Here is a 19,406-nt window from a genome sequence, read left to right as displayed (position 1 = left end):
TAATCCAGATATAAGGAGCCCGTTCCTTCTAATCCAGCTAGTTTGTTTCATTTCTTGATCTGATGTCAAAGTGAAATTCAAGTTCCAAAGACAGTTCTTTTGGTAAGATACTTCCTTCTAAACATTGCATGATTGCTATTTGACTTGGTTTTGGTTCTTCTCTGGAATCATATGTGTCACAATTCCGGGTTCTGGAATACTGTCCTCGTTAGTATTATCACTTTGGAAAAATGGATTGCTCTTAATGTTCTTCCATCCTATATGAATCAGTCCAATAGAAGGTATCCTAACAAGAACTTTGTAGTCTCTACAAAGGTCTTAAGACTCATAGTAACTTTGGCAACAATGTACCTACCCACCCGCCACTCCACCCCTGAAGGCTGCTTGGACTGACACTTGGTGGAAGAGAAGGAAGCTCACCTTTCAACTTATGCCTAGTTTCTGCTATACTCTTTTCCCCAGCAATTTTTTTTTATCAAATAGTGAGTTCTTATCGCAGAAGCTGGGGTCTTTGCAGACTCAAAATTTTATGAGCATATGCAGGGTCATGTAGCCAGCAAGTGCCCTAACTCCAAGTGCAGAACTCTGATCACTGTTTCTTAGTTATTTCCTAGAAGAGAGAGAGAGAGAGAGAGAGAGAGAGAGAGAGAGAGAGAGAGAGAGAGAGAGAGAGAGAGAGAGAGAGAGAGAGAGAGAGACATGGACAAAGAAAGAGAGACAGAGACAGAGACATAGAGACAGAAAGATAGAGATAGAGAGAAACAAAGAGAGACAAAAACAGAGACACACAGACACACAGAGAGATAGAGACAGACAGAAATAGAGAGAGAGACACAGAGATAGTGATCCACACCAAGAGATATAGAGATAAAGAAAATCAGAGAGACAGAGACAGACAATGGGAGAGAGACAGAAACAAAGAATTTCTCTAAAAAATTTATTGCTGAACCAGCATTTATTGAACTCACATTATGTACCCAGCCCTACTAGCTAGCTACTGTGCTGAGGATAAAAGGGGAAAGAATGATCTTTAATCTCTTGGTACTTATAGTCTAGTTCGGGAGGTGAGATTTGGCCACATTCATTTGAGAGAGAGCTCCAATTTCATCTTCATAGCTGTGGGAACCCTGTCCTACATAAGTCCTAGAGATTTGCTTGGGGCACAAGGATATAAAATAATTTCCTGATGTCACATAGTGAGTTTCACATATGGGATTTGAACCTAGACCTTCCTGACTCCAGGTCTAACACTTTACCCAATAAACCAGGTTGCTTCTATGATTTGTTTGTCCTTCGTTCTTGAAGAAGTCCATGGCATCAGGAAGGCGATGCCATGACTTGCAAGTGAATTAAATTTAAGTGAGGGAGGGCTGTACAAAACCACCAGCTTCACATTCTCCTCCAGAGCCATTTGGATCCAGTGGCAAGATATAGATCAGGATAACTGGAGATGGTCCCTTATCAGAAAGTATGTATATAGAAAGGAAGACTACCTTTTGAAAATTTGGTTTATCCAACTATGAGGAAACTTAATGAATATGCACATGGTTCCAGGGCAACCGTATGTAGGATGTGTCTTCAGTTCCTTTATAAGCCTCCTGTATGCCCAGAACATGGCCAAGCATACACAGTAAGTGTTCAAAGAGCCTTGTTGACTGATTTCTGCCTACTCAGTCTTAATTTATCAAAGGGGCAATCTTTATTTGCTCCCCATGACCTCTTCAAACATGAAAGAACCTTGCATAACTATATTTATCAATAATAATTCAATTGCCATTTTCCAAATCCAAATCCAGATCAGTCAATTTCCTAAATAAATATTATCTCTGAACAGCCTGTATCATATACCTGTTGAATACAGAGACACAAGCTATCATCTATGGTAGAAAGGTCACCACCATATGCCAGAAAGCAGCCTTACTTCTTTGAGACAACTAAAAGACTGTACAGATAGGACACTGTGTATAGTAAGAACTTAATAAACCTTTGTTGACTAATTGATTTGACCACTCAGAAATTCTTCAAGTGCTGTGGCTGAGGCCATATGTCACCACACAGCTCAGCACCAAACCAAGTTAAATGAAAATATGTCATTCATATATCAATTCAGTGATATAAATAGTATATAGCCAGTGATGGATTGGAGGTCACACTTTTTAAGACTAGCTATGAATCCAAAGGTTTTTGGCACAAATTAATTCCAAACCTTTCTTTAAAAAACACCAAGGGGTTGATTCAAGGAGTTCCCTGATGACTCAATGAGCCCTCCTTTGAGACTGGTAGTCATTCACACAAGTCAGTTTCAACTGAAAAGTTCAATGGGGTGGTTCTCTAACAACTCCATACTAATTTTCTTTGCAAGGGGATTAAAAAGTAAAGGATGATATTTTGAGTCCATGGAACTTTATGAAGACCCAGAGAGAAAGATGAGATTAAGCTAAGAGGTAGTGAAATTATGCTAATAGTTTATGGGATGTCTGAGTCTTTTATATGTTTTCTTTTTCATCTTCTGTGGGGTGAAATAAAGGCTGTACTTTCCCTGCACTGTTACCTTAAATACTTATTTAGGAACTAGGGAATCTTTTATCCACATATATGAAGATCAAATAGGACTTACATTTCAGTTATATTCTGAGATTTCCCAAAGGCATTTCTAAGTACAGCCAGAATTAGATGAAAGCATATTTAATTCTTGGTGGTGACTCAAAGATTGGATCTGACCTTTCCTTAGTCCACTATTGGCCCCTTTCCCTGAGGACCAAAGAGCTACTAATATCACTTCAGAGAGCATTTGTTCACTAGGCCAGGGCTCTACTTTAAATCCCACATTTTATTTCCTCTAACTTAAAGAACCCTGCCACAGAGACATAGAACATGGTTGAATTGCTCCCTTTTGGAAGGCTGAACCTGTCCTGCTCTCATGATTCTTTTATTAGCTCCACCTTACCATACCTGTGCCCTACCTCAAAGTTTTCCTACTCCTCCATCACCTTCTTCCCTATAGTAGTACAATTACTGTCAGAAGGCCTCTAAATTTTCTACCCTGGAGAAAATTCTCCAACTTAGGGCAAAGTTCTGACTGCCCTAACTCTGATCCAAAATCTGATGTCCTCTGTGAACAGAAAAGCAGCCTGCTCAAATGTAGGCATTGAACATATTAACAAGTATTCGCTGGCTTAAGTTTCAACTTTTATAATTATATCTTAGTTGAAGTTTGTCATAAAATAGTTAAAGTAAAGAGAAATTATTTATGAATTCAATCAATATTTCATTTAAATAATGAATATGGGGCATATTAACATTATGTAATGTTAAGAATAAAATTTTTTTTTTTAGCCTCCCCATGTTTTATTCAGTAATATTGATGCTTTTATTAGGCTTTGAATTGATATGAAGGAACTGTGGGTATAAGGGATTATGAAAAGGAATAAATGAGAAACAATGAATTCCAGGTACTTCATACAACCTGTGAAGAAGAAATGAATTCTGCATTCAGAAATCTCCCTTTTAAAGCTAGTAGGATGTGGATTTTACTATTTTGGAGAAACCATTTAATGTTCAAAATGAGTTAAATTGTTTTATTTATCAAATATAATATCATTTTAAAATAATAATAGATTCTACTCTATTACTGTACTGATTATTATACTGCACTAATAATTCCACACTATTAAGACTCACAGAGGTGAGCTTAACAGCTATCTGGATTACAGATTCTAAGCAATTATGAGAAATACTTGGGGATAAAGCAAATTGCAGCATGTTTTAATAACTGATTAATACTTAGCATGAGCTCACAGAGATCTGGATATGAGAGTTGGAAGGGACCTCAGTAGTCACTGAAATGCCCACCATAACATATCCGACAGTGTCCATCTTCTGTTTGAAGGCCTTCAAGGATGGGGAATCCACTACTTTTCAGGCACTCCCCTCCCCCCTCCAAAGAGATAGCCCATATGTCTGAAGTCCATTTCACACACCTTGTCATGGGTTCCATCAAAATTTTCCAGTTGAAATCGAATGACAAGAATATTGCACAACATTCAACCCTCAGACAATTCTCATATGATCAAATAATTAATTGACCTTTAGAAAGATAGACAACATGAAAAAATTGAAATAGATAGAGACTAGCTCCCAGTCATTGAATAGAAAGTATGACCATTTCTCTGAAGGTGATCATGAGCCTTTACCTCCAGATGAAGTCGGGTGAGGGAAAAAACACTTTTGAATTCTTCCTTGAGAAGGGTTTACAAGGTGAGAAAACTTCTCCCATAGTGGTGACACTTTCTTTTCTTTCTTTCTCATCCATTCCTGGAGAAAGTTCTAACAGCAAAGTAATTTCTTCATGTAAAATTGCTTTCAGAAATCTTGGGACTACTTCAGCTAATTAATTCATTCCCTTTAGTAGATAGATATGCCCATTTCTTTGAGAAAACCCACTCTACTCTGAGAAGCATGTAAATCGTTGATAGGGAGAAAGGACACAGGAACCTCAAGAGAACAGTTAAATGCTTTCAATGATGAGCAGATTTCATGGATGAGATGTTCCCAGCAAATGATACCTCACTAGATGGTTTTCAATCCAAGTATTATCTGTTAAGGAGATGTTCTTATAATTTATTCTGGTTTGTCCTCATTTCTGGATGAGCTGACAGACAGACTTCAAGTTACTTTAACTCCAGGATCCATAGGGCTCTATAATTTTCAGGGCCTTATGGCAGATAGAGTTGTCTAAATAAAAACATCACTATAAATCTTTAGAGAAAAAGATTCTCTGGTTTTTATCACCTGGATCTTCACTCCATCAATCCTTTGCATACAGACTGCAAAAGTAAGAAGATATCCATCTGCACATGGAACCTAGGCTTCGATTATAGGTGCCTTGAGATGAGCTACATCATAGAGAATGCAAGGGGTGTCATGGACAAATGATTCCATATACCTCAGTCTGGACTGATTCCTTTTCCTTGACTTCCTCTTTTACAAAAGTGCCTTCTAGGCCTGAGTGACTTTGAAATATTGATTAGCTTTCCTCTTCTTCAGGAGATTCTCTGGAACCAAAGGGATCTCTCTTTTTCTGGTCAGCTTCAGCCATCTCCCCAGGCCTCTCCTGGAACATCTAGCCCATTCCACTTCTGAACAACTCTAATTGTTGGGTTGTTGGGTTTTTTTTTTTGTAATTTAATTTTTTTTTAACTCAAATACAAAATAAGAAAAGAAAAAATAAACAAACTTAAATACTAAAACTAAAGTAATACAAAATAAGAAAAAAAAAGCATTGCCATGTTCACAACAGAACATGAGAGAGAATTCAAAACATGCAGCAAAAAAATTTCCATTTCATGAAAACCTATATAATAAACATATGTTGTATTGAGAGCTGTCCATCTTTGCTTCCTTGTTAGTTTTCTTTTGTTTTCTGCTACACACTCTTTACTTTGTTCTTTTATGCCTTTTCTCCCCTTCCCCCCCAACCTGAAGAAAGCTACAACTAAGCATGGATATATTTATGGTTATATATATATTATACATGTATATATGCTATATATGCACATACATATGTAGACATATGCACACAGATATACATATTCATATATATGCCCATGCATACATGCACTTACTTATACATATATTTAGATATCTATGATCATACTCTTATATAGACATGTACTTGCATATGCATCTATGTAAATTCATACTGCACTCATTTGTCTTTGAACAGCTCTAATTGTTAGGAAGCCTTGTTAGACATCAAGCCTGGATTGGCCTCTTTGTAACTTCTACCCATTATTCCTGCTTCTAGCCTGTGGGGACAAACAGAACGATTCTCATACCTGCTCCACCCAGAAACCCATTAAATATTTGAAGAAAGCTATCACGTTCCACCATGTCTTCTCCAGGCTAAACATCACTAGGTATTTTCAGCTTCAACCATTCTAGTTGCCTTCTAGTTGCCTCTACAAAGTATCAAAGTCCCTCTTGAATGCAAGTGTCTCATATGGGACATTCTCATTTGTATAGTTCTTTAAACTTTATAATAAGGGGGATAAGGCACTCTAGCTAATAATAATTATAATAGTTAGCATTTGTATAATGTAATGCTTTCAAAGCACTTCATGCAGATTATCTCATTTGATCCTTACAACATCCTTGGAGGTGGGTATTATTATTATCCCCAATCTACAAATGAGGAATCAGAGGCAGACAGAGGTCAAGTGACTTGCTCACCATAAAAAACTAGCAAGTATCTAAGATGGGATTTGAACTTAGGTGTTTCTAATTTCAGGTCCAACATTCTATCCATTGTATCACTCAACTGAGAGTAAATAAACATAGAATAAATAAAAATGAAAGTGAGAATAAACATAGAAACCTAAGTTTAAAGCCCACTTCAGATAATTACTGCCTGTGTGATGATGAGCAGGTAGAATGTCCCAGGGTTTGGCTATTGACCTTCTAATGCTCAGCATTTTCACAAATGACTTACAGATATAGATAACATATTTATCACATTTGCCAATGGGTCATAACCAGATGGGACAGCTAACACACTGGATAAACAGAATCAGAACCCAAGAGAGTCCCCAAAGTCTAGACTACCATGATGATTTCAGTAACATGAAATTAAATTAAAAAAATATAACGTCTTACGCTTGGGTTCAATAAATCAATTTCACAAATGTTGGAGGCATGATTGGACAGCAATTCAGCATTCAACAAAGCTAATGTGATCTTAGCTTGTATTGAGAGGTATGTCTTTAAGGAATTAATTAGTTGAGGTGATAGGCCTAGCTTTGAGAAGAACATGCTCAACGGAACAGCATAGCTATTTTTGAGTTTCTGAAAGGTTGTCATGGGAAAGAAAGCTTGGCCTTATTTTGTTGGTTCTCAGGGGAAAGAACCAGAAGACCTTAGTATAAAGTCCTGATTACTTTGTTAAGTGGATGTTTTACTGCAAAGGATGAAAGAAGAACATTTGTGAGTAGAACACTGATGAAATCAGCTTGAGAAGAAACATTGCCCAGAGACAGTTCTTGAGAGGTCAAGAGAAGTAACAGTCTCTATCAGAGATGAAATTTCTGATTTAATGTGTGCATAGCTGCAAGACATTGTTGTCCATCAGTTCATTTACATAGGACTGTTTTCAGGAGGTTGAAAGATGTAACTAAGAATCTATAAGTCAGATAACTGTATGAATCTGATCAGACAATTATATAAGGATTTTTGTAGACAGAACTGACAGAAACAGTATGTGATTTTTTTTTCAAGTCCTAAGAAAGAGCTCAACCATTAAACATGAGGTGGCCCTGCTTTGAGGTATTGGAAATCCAAAGAACATGAGTACAAGAATCATCAGAAGAATCTAGGAATAGAACACACAGAAGACAATGAGAGAAGTTGCTTAAAGAAACCAGAGATCAAAAGATCAAAAGCTTGAGAAGCCAGCATGAGAAAATATAGAGAAATTGACTGAACAAGGTCAGAGTCTTCAGTTGCTTGGCTGAGAAGTAATTGTCTAGAGAAATGAATCCTTTTGCTTACTGAAAAGATGGTTGGTCTTATTGTCCTCCAATGCCATCTATAGACTAAGAAGAGAGAAGCCAGCCCTTCAGGGACTTAGCTCTAATTCTCCTTTATTGCACTTGATATGAGGAAGAACTTTCTCTACCCTGTAGAAAACAGAGTTGATTAGCTTTGATGATTTCAGAGTTGAGATTGTTTTTCAATGAAAAAAAAGTGTAAGGCTAATGTAGTTTACTAAGAGCATAATAATTCTTCAGCCCCCTGCCAAAAGTGCCTATGCATTAAAATTACTTGACACTCCTTTAGTGTTCTAAGAGTACAATAGAAATGGCTTCATGCAGTAGGAGAGCTGTGAAAATTGAAAGGGGTACAACTGTCAGAGAAATGGTTTTGACCAGCAGATGACACACAACATAAATTGTTTCCTAAAGAGAACAAAAATAAAAACCTGCAGTCTGGAGTCAAGGCTTCAGGTAAGTAGATCTCTCTACTCACATGTCTGCTTGTTAGTTTCTAGAATGTGGACCATTTTCATTCCATGAATACATTTTTGTATTGATGGGAGTGCACAACCCAGATTTATGGTCAGTGTATGATGCTTTGATTATTCCTGCTTTTGCCTTCTATTAAATTAATTTTATTATGTTATTCTTTGTTTTTCTGATTTAGCAAATGTTTTATGTTTAAGCATTAATGGTGCTGTTGTGACTTTTATGTAAAAACACATCAATGGGGGCTCAGGAGCTATCTTATTGAATAATAGGAATGCAGCCTCCTCATACCAGGACCCTGGGAGTGAATTGTACCATGTCACTACCCTTCTAAACTTTCAAGAACCATTCTGAATTTGTGAAGTAAAGTACAAGTGGGGTAAGTCAGCTTTAGACCCAGAGAGGAGGGAGTTTGCAGACAATTGAGGAGTTGATGGCACACCTGGTATATATTAGGATCGTGGACTTAAATCTGGAAGAGAACTTAGTGTCCATCTAATATAACTCTCTAAGTTTATAGATGAGAAAAATGAGTCCCTCAAAGATTACATGACTTGTCCCAGATCATAATTTCTAAGTCATCCCATTCATTTAATAAATTAGCAAAATAGACCTAAGAGAATTAAAATTGAAGAGGCCTAATTCATCCGTATACATCTATTCATTAAGAAGAAAAAGATGCATGTGGTTGGCTTTCAGAGAAACAGCTCAGTCCTCTGACCCTGTAGGTATACATGCTGTGATCTTTCTAATTTTTCAAGGGTTGCATGAAATCACCTCATTAGTCATCCAGTAAATATTTATTAAGTCCCTATTATGTACTAGGCAATGTGCTAAATGCTAGGGATACAAAGAAAGGTAGAAGACATCCCTGATCTCAAAGAGCCTGTAGTCTAATGAATCCTGCCAATCCTGATGATAATAGGTTCCAATGGAATTCCACTCATGCCTCTTGTAGCATATGCCTGTTAACATCCCCAGGATCCTTTAGAAATGTCAGTGACCTCAAGATAGGCTATCACAAGGATAGCAATGCTTCACTGAAGGAGACTAAATGGGCCCTGCATTTTCATACTGAGCAGATTTTCCAAATTGATCCAGCCTGTGTAAGAAAACAAAACAGAATGATTTTTAATGAAACTTGGGTGTCTTATGTCCACATCTGCCATATTTTTGCTTTCCTAATGTTATTGATAGTGTTCAGGTTGAAAGAACCAGCCTAGGGCAGCTAGGTGGTTCAGTGGACAGAGCACTGGCCCTGAAGTCAGGAAGACCTGAGTTCAAATTCGGCCTCAGACCAAACACTTGACACTCACTAGCTGTGTGACCCTAGGCAAGTCACTTAACCCCAATTGCCTCACTGGAAAAAAAAAAAAAAGAACCAGCCTAGAGAGAAGCTACTCAGTGAATGCCAACTTCACCTCAGCTCTATATAGGATAACAGATTCTGAGCTGGTGATTTAATTCAGCCCCACCATTTTACAGAGGAACAAAATGATGCCCAGAAAAGATTTAAGATCATAGATTCAAACACAAAAGGATATTATAGGTCATCTAATCTAACTCCATCAATTTACAAGAAGGAAACTGAGGCCCAGAAATGTGAAATGATATGCCCAAGGTTATACAAGTAGTCAGTGGCAGAATTGGGCATCATTTCTAGGTTCTATAACTCTAAAATTCAGGATTTTAGATCTCCAAATACCCCATGGCACTGTGATAGTTCCTCTGATCCAATAGCCTGAATGCTACCAATAGATCTCAGAGACCAATCGTATGGATGTTCAGTCCATTTGGCCCTGCCACATGCTTTCTATCCTCTATTAAAATCCCTGTCTCCTTGATTTGTTGACCTTTCCCAAAAGAGAAGACAGAGTACTCAGTTTACTAGGAAATATTGGGATCAATGGTCCCTTTTCCACTTTAGGCCATCATCACCATGATTTGGAGTGATTCAAAGTATCTCCTTTTTTCACAAAAAGGGCAGGGACTTCCTCATCTAGCCCTTTGGAAATGGTATGTCAGTTCTCTTAAAAGTAGGCAGCTAGACTGTGACATGAATGAAAGTTTAAAATGGGGAGGGGCATTATTGGTTGTCTGAAAAAGATCTAGGTAGTTTAGTGAACTGCTAACTCAACCTGAGCTGCCCAGAAAGCCAGTAATACTATATATTCCATTAACAGAGGGAATAGATTCCATTGATAAGCAGGTGATTCTCATTCCCTGCTCCGCCCTGGTCAGACTATGCCTGAAGTTCAAATCTAAGCACCATAATTTTTGGGAAAGCTATTAACAAATCAAATAGAATGCACAGGAGAACAACTAAGGTGAAGAAGGGCCTCGAATTCATGCCATGTGAGGACTTATTGAAAGAACTGGTGCATAGCCTGGGGAAGAGAAAAGTTAGATTGGGGCTCGGTTCCTGCTACCAAGTATCTGAAAAACTTTTAAGTAGAAGAGAGATTACATTTGTTCTATTTGGTTCCAGAGCCTACAGTTGGGAATAATGGGCAGAAGCTATAAAAAGGTTAATTCTGATGTGTTACAAAGAAACACTTACATAACAATTGGAGCTCTTGAAAAGTGGAATGAGAGGCCTGTGAGAGGTAAGGGGTGCCTTCTCACTGGTTATCTTTAAGCAAATGTTGGAGATCACTTGTTAGATGCTTTATAGAAGGGATTCTTTTCCACATATCCCATCGTACTAGATATTTACAGAGTTGGATTCCAATTCTGACTTGGTAGGATTCTGTTAAAAGGCCAGTGATATTCTGAGTAGGTGCAATACAAAAGTTCCATGCTTCCTTGAGGTAATGCCCTGCCCCTCTACGCATGTCCCTCAAACCATCACCCCCAATTTCAGTTCCATCTTCCTTAGAACCATGGAACCTACAAATCATTTGTTAAACATATATTTATCAGTCTTCTACACTGTGCCAGACAATGAAGCAATACCTGGGGATTCAAACTAAGGAAAGCAAAATAGCTTTTGCCCTTATGAAACCACTGATGCTTCAACTTAAACCTGGAGGAAAATAAAATCACAAGTCACTTCCTGGTACTAATTAGCCTTCTTCCTAAGCAAATCCTTTAGAAAGGGCACACTGATGATGTTAAGTGACAGCCGCAAGCTTGAGAAATAGCTAGAAGGCAGGCAACTCACAAAAAATAGGAATATTTTTTTTAAATCACAGAATTTTGCAGGCTATTCAATATATGGTTAAATTGTGGTTCATACCTTGAAGTAGAACCAAATTGCTGGTCAGATGATTTACCTCTCTCACCTCCACTCTTACTTCGAATTTGACCTGGAACAAGTCCTTTTCTTCTTTTCTTAGCTTCTGTTACCTGGGTTGGGCTAGAAATGATCACCAAGGTCTTTTCAAACCTAGATGCTGTTATTGTTATGCTTCTATTTGCTCAGTTGTCCCTAAGAACATGCTTGTTTTATGACCTAGGAAAGTGATGATATTTGTAATGATGATTGATATCATCTGGGGGAAATCACAAATGGCTCTTCTTCACAAAAAGTCAAAGCCTCTGATCTAACATTCTTTGGTTGTTTAAAATCCAATTCCCCTAAAAGTAGACACATAGAGTTTTATGTCATTCTAGAAAGACTATGGTATCATTAGTCAAGCAGTCAACAAAAGCATATTAATTGCTTACTATCAAGTCAAGTCAACAAGCATTTATTCAGCCTCCATTATGCAAAATGACAACAACAACAAACAAAAAGTTTCTGCCCTCAATGAGCTGATGGTCTAATGTGAGAAGCAAGAAGAGTGGATGGACAGTATACAAACATCTATGGATCAACAAGATATATGTATATAGGATAAATTGGAGATAATCTTAGAGGGAAAGGGGTCCTAGAAATGTTTCTTGTTAAAGGTGAGATATTTGCTAGCAAGCCAGGAATTAGAGATGAGGAGGCAGATAATTCTAATCATGGGGAATAGCCAGTGATAATACAAAGTTGGGAGATGGAATGTCTAGTGATAGGAGCAAGTAGAATAAGATGTAATAAGACTGGAAAAGTAGAAGCGACCAGTTTATGGAGAGCTTTGAAAATCAGGCAAAGGATTGTATGTTTGGTCTGGGAGAAGGAAGGGATCCATTTGAGTTAATAGAATAGTTAATCACATGATAAGACTTGTACTTTAGGAAAATCAATTTGATAATGAATAGAGGATGGGCTGGAATGGGTAGAAACTTGAGTCAGGGAGATCAACCAGAAACAGTCCAAACATGAGGAGACGCAAGCCTGCACACAGTGGTGGCAGAGAAGAGAAGGTGGTTTATATGAAAAATATTGTGAAGGTAGAGATAAGTCTGGCAGTAGATTAGATATGTGGGATGCACACAAGTGAGGAGTTGTGGAAGGATGGTGGTGCTGTCAAATTTATTAGGGAAAGCAGAAATAAATGAAAGCTTTGGGGAAAAGATAATGATTTCTATGTTTGGACATGTTGAGTTGAAGATGCCTATGGGACCTCTCATTTGATATGTCCTAAAGGCAATTGGTGCTTTGAGACTGGAGCTCAGAAAAGACATTAACCATGCTCATTAATAATAGAGAAGGACCAGAGAGCCCCACTCTCCCTGATTTCTTATCCAATAACATTTCCACCACAACACAAATTGAATACTTCAAGTCTTCAAAGTAGAGATTATAGAATCATAGATTCTGAGCTGTAAGAGACCTTAGAGTATATCTAGTTTAGCTCTCTCATTTCACAGAAGAAGAAGCAACTGCCCAGAGAACTTTTTGTGTCTTGTGTACAGTCAGAAAAGAAGTTAGGAACAGAGCCAGGAGATGAACCTTCTTTTCTACATCCAGAACTTTTGCTCATTCTGTTAAACTGACCATTTTAGGGTGCTAAGGAGCTGCTGGCTGGCTGTTGTCCTTCATTCTCAAAGAATACCAAAATGACATCACCTTGTTAGAGTCAAGTTATAGTGTGTCTGCCTGTGGCTGATCAGACTAATATAACTCGGAATGCTCTACCACACATCAGGCACAAATAGTCCATGTGAACATTTGGGGTGGATTCTCTAAATTTGTGCATCTTGCATTTCTTTTGAGCTGCTTCAGTTGTTTTGTTCACATAATACAACACCTTCTCTGATAAGGGCATGCCATGCTGGGCAGTCTTGTGCCAAAGTTCTTAAGAGAGACCTTGAGAATGTCCTTGTATCACTTTTTCCGACCAGCATGAGAGCTCTGTGTGAATTCTCCATAAAATCGTCTATTTGTTAAGCTTAGGTTTGGCATTTGAACAATATGGCCAGCCCACTGAACTCTCTGCAGTAGAGTTTGAATGCTTGGCAGTTTGTCCATAGATGTTTGCATGCTGTCCATTCACTCTTCTTCCTTCTCCCATTAGACCATCAGCCCACTGAGGGCGGAAACTGTTTTCTTGTTGTTGTTGCTGTCGTCATTTTGCAAATAGTAGAGGCTGAATAAGTGCTTGTTGACTTGACTTGATAGTAAGCAATTAATATGCTTTTGTTGACTGCTTGACTAATGATACCATAGTCTTTCTAGAATGACACATAAAACTCTATGTGTGTCTGCTTTAAGGGGAGTTGGATTTTAAACAACCAAAGAATGTTAGATCAGAGGCTTTGACCTTTTGTGAAGAAGAGCCATTTGTGATTTCCCCCAGTGTCTGTCATCTTATCCTGCCAGGTTATCTTCAGAATCATCCTAACACAATTGAAATGGAAGCGATTCAGGTTCCCAGCCTGACGTTGGTATACTGTCCAGGTTTCACAGGCATACAATAATGAGGTCAGCACAATGGCTCTGTAGACCTTCAGTCTGGTAGTCAGTCTTATACCTCTTCTCTCACACCAGAGGTACTAGTATTCCCTGAACACACCCTACACCCCTAAGGAGCTTCTATGCTGGTCATGAAAAGGGGAATCTCTCCTATTGTAATTCTGTATTTGCAACCCTAGATGAGTAGTGTGTGGTATTTTTCAGAAAAGCAAAAGGAGGGAGAAACAATATCCTTTGGGGCTCTGCTTCTTCTCTGCACCAGAGACTCCCATCCATCAGCTTGTCATTCTGGAAAGCCTGCTGATGGCTTCCTTAGCTAGGGTGAGGATATGTAAATATAATGGAAATCAGTCAGGGTCCACTTTCTCCTACTGAAAAGGGAATTGAATTTCTCAGGCATGTGGGCAAAGAGATGTTTATTAAATGGTAAAAACAAATACCACAAAGGTGGTGGTATAAAGGGAATGCTGGGCTAATGATATTTTGGAAAGCTACTTCCCCTTTGATGGACACGATTGAGTACCATCTGTGCTTCTCAATATCTCATCTAATGCTCCATTTTTTTAATGGAATTGCTGTCTTGAGTCTCTAGTTGCACTTAGCATGACCTGTTCCATTGCAAAAATGTCAAAAGAATTTGAAATTTCTGTGATGGGACACAGAATGAGAAACAACATGGCAAGTAATAAGTGGTTCACTGCCTATTTGTTCATGTCATTGCATGCTGACAAAGATCAATAGTTTCCTTTAAGATGGTACCTGTGGGAATCGAATGCTGCTGGGTATGAATAGCTGACTAGCTTGTGTGCAGGGCTGACAGCAAGCAAGAGTGGAATCAATAACATAGCATCTGGCATTGCTTAGAGTGTTGAACCACCTTCCCAAATGAAAGCATATGACCTGTGTCCTCTAACTGTAGATGGGGATGTGTGTGGAGGCATGATGGCATAATGAGATATGATTTAAGATGGACTTCATGCTTGTTTTTAGACCAGGCTCCTCTGGACAAGAAGTTTATTTGTTTTGTTTTGACTCTGATTGAATTCAATAAATGGGAAATGACCACCTTTTCATGTCAACTGATATTTATTAAGATTCAGCTATGGGCCAGTCACTGTACTAGGTTGGGGCATACTAAGGGACATGCATACAAATTAAACAATCCCTACCCTCAAGGAATTTACAGCTTAGATTCTAATGGGAAGATACAGACTATACACAAATTAATAGAAGGGAAATTGAAGAGGGAGAAAGTGCTAACTATTCACAAAATTAGGGGAGGAGTCATGGAGGAAGTAGGATGTATATTTAGTCTTGAAAGAAGATAAGGATTCTGAGAGGCCGAGATGAGGCTGGGTGCGTTTTCAGCATGGAGGACAGTTTGTGTAAATGTAAAAATGGTGGGAGGTAAAGAAACAGTTCCAGAAACATCTTATTTGTTTGCTTTTTTTCTGTAATATAGAGTTACTTAAGGGAAGCAACATAAAATATAGCAGAAAAAGTAGATGGAATCAAAACTGTGGAAGGGATTAAATGTCAGAATAAGATGTTTGTATTTCATGTTAAAGGCAATAGGTCACCGTAGAAGGTTGTGGAACATGAGAGTGGCCTATTTAAATGTGTGCCTTAGGAAAATTATTTTAGTAGCTCTGTAGAGCAAGGATTAGAGAGAGGAGAAACTGAAAGAGATCAATGAAGAAGAATCAGGTTGGTGGCAATATGAACAGAGAGAAAGGGATAGAAGGACAATTTTTTTTGATCCATTCTAATTGTAATACATAGCTGCAGAATGACCTTTTCTGAGGTACCCTAAATTTTTTTACATGATTTTGAACACGAGCTGTTTTAAGGAGGATGGGATGGGTCAAATCCTAAGGTTTCACAACAAAGGACCGGAGATAGCATTGATGTTACAGAACACTAGTGCATTAGTTCTGAAGGTGCTTAGTAGAGCACAAGTCTCTGGACCAAGTCTCATACAAGATTTGCAGAGTTTTTCATTTTAAATACACTTAAATGATGATGACAGTGATAATAGTTTACAACCCTAAGAAGCAAGTGCAAATTTATAAATTAGGAAACTGAGGCAGAATGACTAAATAACTTACCCAGGGTCACACAGCTATTAAGTTTCTGAGACAAGATTTGAATTCAGGTTTTCCTGACTCCCAATCCAGCACTCTATGCAATAGTTACCATTCTGGCCATAGGTGCATACCATTTGATCTACTCTTTGAATGAGGTGGTCATAGAATCACTGATTTGGAGTTGGAAGGGACCTTAGGGCACATCTTATCTGAACCCTCTATTATGCAGATGGTGAAACTGAGGCCCAGAGAGGTTAAGCGGTTATCTCAAGGTCACTCAGGTAATAAGTAGTAGAGCTGAGATTGAAACCCAGGTTTTCTCACAACAAAGCCAGTTCTATTCCCATTAAGCTATGTTGCCTTTAGTTTCTTTTAAATAGAAATTATAACATAATGAAGAATTTATTCTTAGAAGGAGTTACCTGAATACAGTGTACTATCGTCAGGGAAGTTACACAAATGCTAATTGGCTTGTCTTTCTTTCAAACATCCCAGAAAAATGGATCAAGATATATAATTTCTGTTCAGAACTTAGGCCAGTAAGAGGGAAAAACTAACAGTTATTATTCATTTCCACTTTTCCCACATTCAACAAATCAATGATTTAAGAGTAATTAGATCATAAGCATCTTCAACACTCAACAGGTATTTTCAGACTGATCAATTTCTTCCTTTCTTATCAAGACGTGAGTGACTTTCTAAAAAATTTCAGACAGATAAGGTAAAATAATGTGCCTTATTTCTCACTAAGCTCTGTGAGGTATCTCTGGAATGATTCCTTGGAATCAAAGGGAGTGTATCTCTGAAAGAAGCAGGAATAAATAAGGTATTCATTTAGGTCTCTTCTTTCTGGATCCTTTTGAAGAACAAATCTAAAAATGTAGTTGGACATACATGGGGAAGGAAAAGACCATTTAAGTCCAGGGAGAAAATGCATTAAAATAAAATTTCCTTCCAAAATGACTGACATTGCTAAAAGTGTCTGAAATGATTATATTAGCAATAATTCTATTAGCCATGATTTTTGAATGTAAAATTGTGTGAGCAACTAGCCACTGAAAGCCCAAAGATGTGCCAAGAGTTCCGTAATGGACTATTTTGTTCATCATTATAACAACCCTGATATGTGTCTATGAATGATTTCCCATAAAGTAGATTTAGTAAGAAAGCACTTTAGATTGGGCAGGCTCAGAAAGTGGGTTATTTTTCTTGGTTGGAGCTGAGCATTCAGATTTGTCACATATAGCTGCTCCGCATATGCCAGCAAGTTTCAACTTCCTTTCAAACATGAAAATGTACAACTATAACTTCTGATGGGGTCGTGGGGTGGGTAAAGAACTGAAATCCTCATAAAAGTCAAGATGAGAAAATGATGAAGATCTTATACTGATGACCACAACATGGAAACTCAGAATGAGCTCATTGGTCCCCTATTGCACCTCTTTGGGGACATTAAATGTATTTCAGAGTATGTTTTGCAGCCTTGCTAACAATCTGGTTTCAAATTCTGACTCTAAAAATTGAAAGTGTTTATCAAAAGTCAGCTAGTTTCCCTCACTATTTCACACAGAATTCCTTGATTGCAAACTAGCTAATTAATTGATGGGGACTGATCATAGAAGACTAGGCCCTCAGAGATCATTGCAACAACCTTCTCAGTTTTCTGATATAGAAACTGAGGTCCAGAATGGGGAGATAACTTTCTCAAAATCATACACTATACTGCTACCTGTCATTGAGGACTATTGTTAGGCAAGGTACATAAATATGTGTTGATCTCATTCTCCTATCCTGGGGGAGAAAGGGGGGGAGGGATGGAGGGAGGGGAGATAGGCAGAAAAAGAGACAGAGAGACAGAGACAGACAGAGACAGAGAGGTAGAGACATACAGAGACAGAGAGAGACAGAGAGAGACAGAGAGAAAGACACACAGAGAGAAACAGAGAGAAAGAGAGACACACAGAAACAGAGAGACAGAGACAGAGAGACAGACACAGAGACACACAGAGAGAAACAGAGAGACAAAGAGAGACACAGAGACAGTGAGAGAGAGAGAGAGAGAGAGAGAGAGAGAGAGAGAGAGAGAGAGAGAGAGAGAAAGAGGAATGGTGCCAAAGGTACTTCTGAGAAGATGGTGAGGGGAATAAAATGATTCATGAAGAAATATGAATCTAGACAGAGATATTGGTATAATATTTTATACTGAGAGGTAATGGAAGAAAATGAAGCTCTAAACACCACTGGTGAGTCCCCATGGAAGCTATGGTAGCTCTGGACTCTCACCTAGGTGGTGCCCAGTGCTTCCTCAGTGGCTTCATGGTAGAGTCCATCATGGTTGCTGCTGGGGCCAGGCTCACTGCCCAGGGGCTCCCCTGCATTTAGGACAAAGACTCTACTTCAAGGATAAGAAAATTGGCAGAACCATCAGAAGAAATCATGTTGTAGAAATATGGATTCCTTCTGATTGGGACCTAGTCCATATGCTACAGAAATCATACTCCATCCTAAGATCAGGCAAAATTGGGGCCTCAATGGTCATTGAACACATCTCCCAAAGCAAGATGTGAAGATTGAAACTCATTGTCAAGAGTTAACAGAGAAGTTTAATGATGTTTGGATAGTATCTGGACACTTACCTTTGCCACAGACAGTAGAAGATGGAAAGAAGAGAGTTACCCATGAGGTAACTGGTGAGGACAATATTGCTGTCCCCTCACAGCTCTACAAGGTCATCCTGGCTTGCAGAAGACTCACTTCCGCTGAAACCCTGATGTTGGGCACTTTTGTGGTGCCCAATGATTCAATTGGCTTCCAACCCCAGCTCACAGAGTTCTAGGTAAGTATCCATGACCTAGAGAAGATGATGGAGATAGTATTCTTCCCTTGTTTGGGTAAAACAAAAGACACCAGACACCTCTGTTAGGTGGATACATGAAAGCTTCTGGACTTGCAGGAGGTCATGTGGTACCTGAGCAAAAGAAAGATCCAGGAAGTATGGCTGGAACAGAAACTGGAGAAGATTATGTCTGAACTGAAGAAGGATGGGATGCAGCCTGATGAGCATCTCATGTGCCTCTACACAAAGGGGGAGGGGCTCATCTCTGTGGTCCATCCAAAAGTGAAGGAAAGGAAGACAGGCTGAGGGTCTCTAGAAGGTGTCCACATTGTCCTTAGATGCTATGCTTACTGAGCCAGGGCAGTATTTGCATCCATCTCATCCTGGTTTGACTTTTGGTGTAGCTTTGCTTTTAAGCAAGGCTGACAGCTGAGTCTCAAAACTAAGTGATTTTATGACATTCATTGCCCTCCTCTATTCCTCATTGGAATAGGCCTAGCTACAGAGAACTGATGTTGTAGGGTGGCTACTCTTCCTCTCTTTTTCTTGTGTAAAGAGAGAGGTTCACTTTGATACCAAATTTCATACCCATGCATTGTTCCTTAATGCACCCAAACACTTCTAAAATGCCCTGTGATTGTGTATTTTAGAAAGTCCCCTTCCTGATGTTTGGTGGA

General features: G+C 38.6%; 1 pseudogene; it reads left to right on the top strand.

Annotated features, from left to right (window-relative positions):
* Window positions 1-4,157: 4,157 nt before the first annotated feature.
* Window positions 4,158-19,035, top strand: LOC110199082 (nuclease EXOG, mitochondrial pseudogene; annotated as a pseudogene).
* Window positions 19,036-19,406: the final 371 nt, after the last annotated feature.

Source organism: Phascolarctos cinereus, unplaced genomic scaffold (assembly GCF_003287225.1).
Source record: "Phascolarctos cinereus isolate Bilbo 61053 unplaced genomic scaffold, phaCin_HiC Scaffold_4;HRSCAF=312, whole genome shotgun sequence".
Classification (NCBI taxonomy): domain Eukaryota; kingdom Metazoa; phylum Chordata; class Mammalia; order Diprotodontia; family Phascolarctidae; genus Phascolarctos; species Phascolarctos cinereus.
Note: the sequence above shows the minus strand (reverse complement) of the source record. Positions and strands in the feature narration are given on the sequence as shown.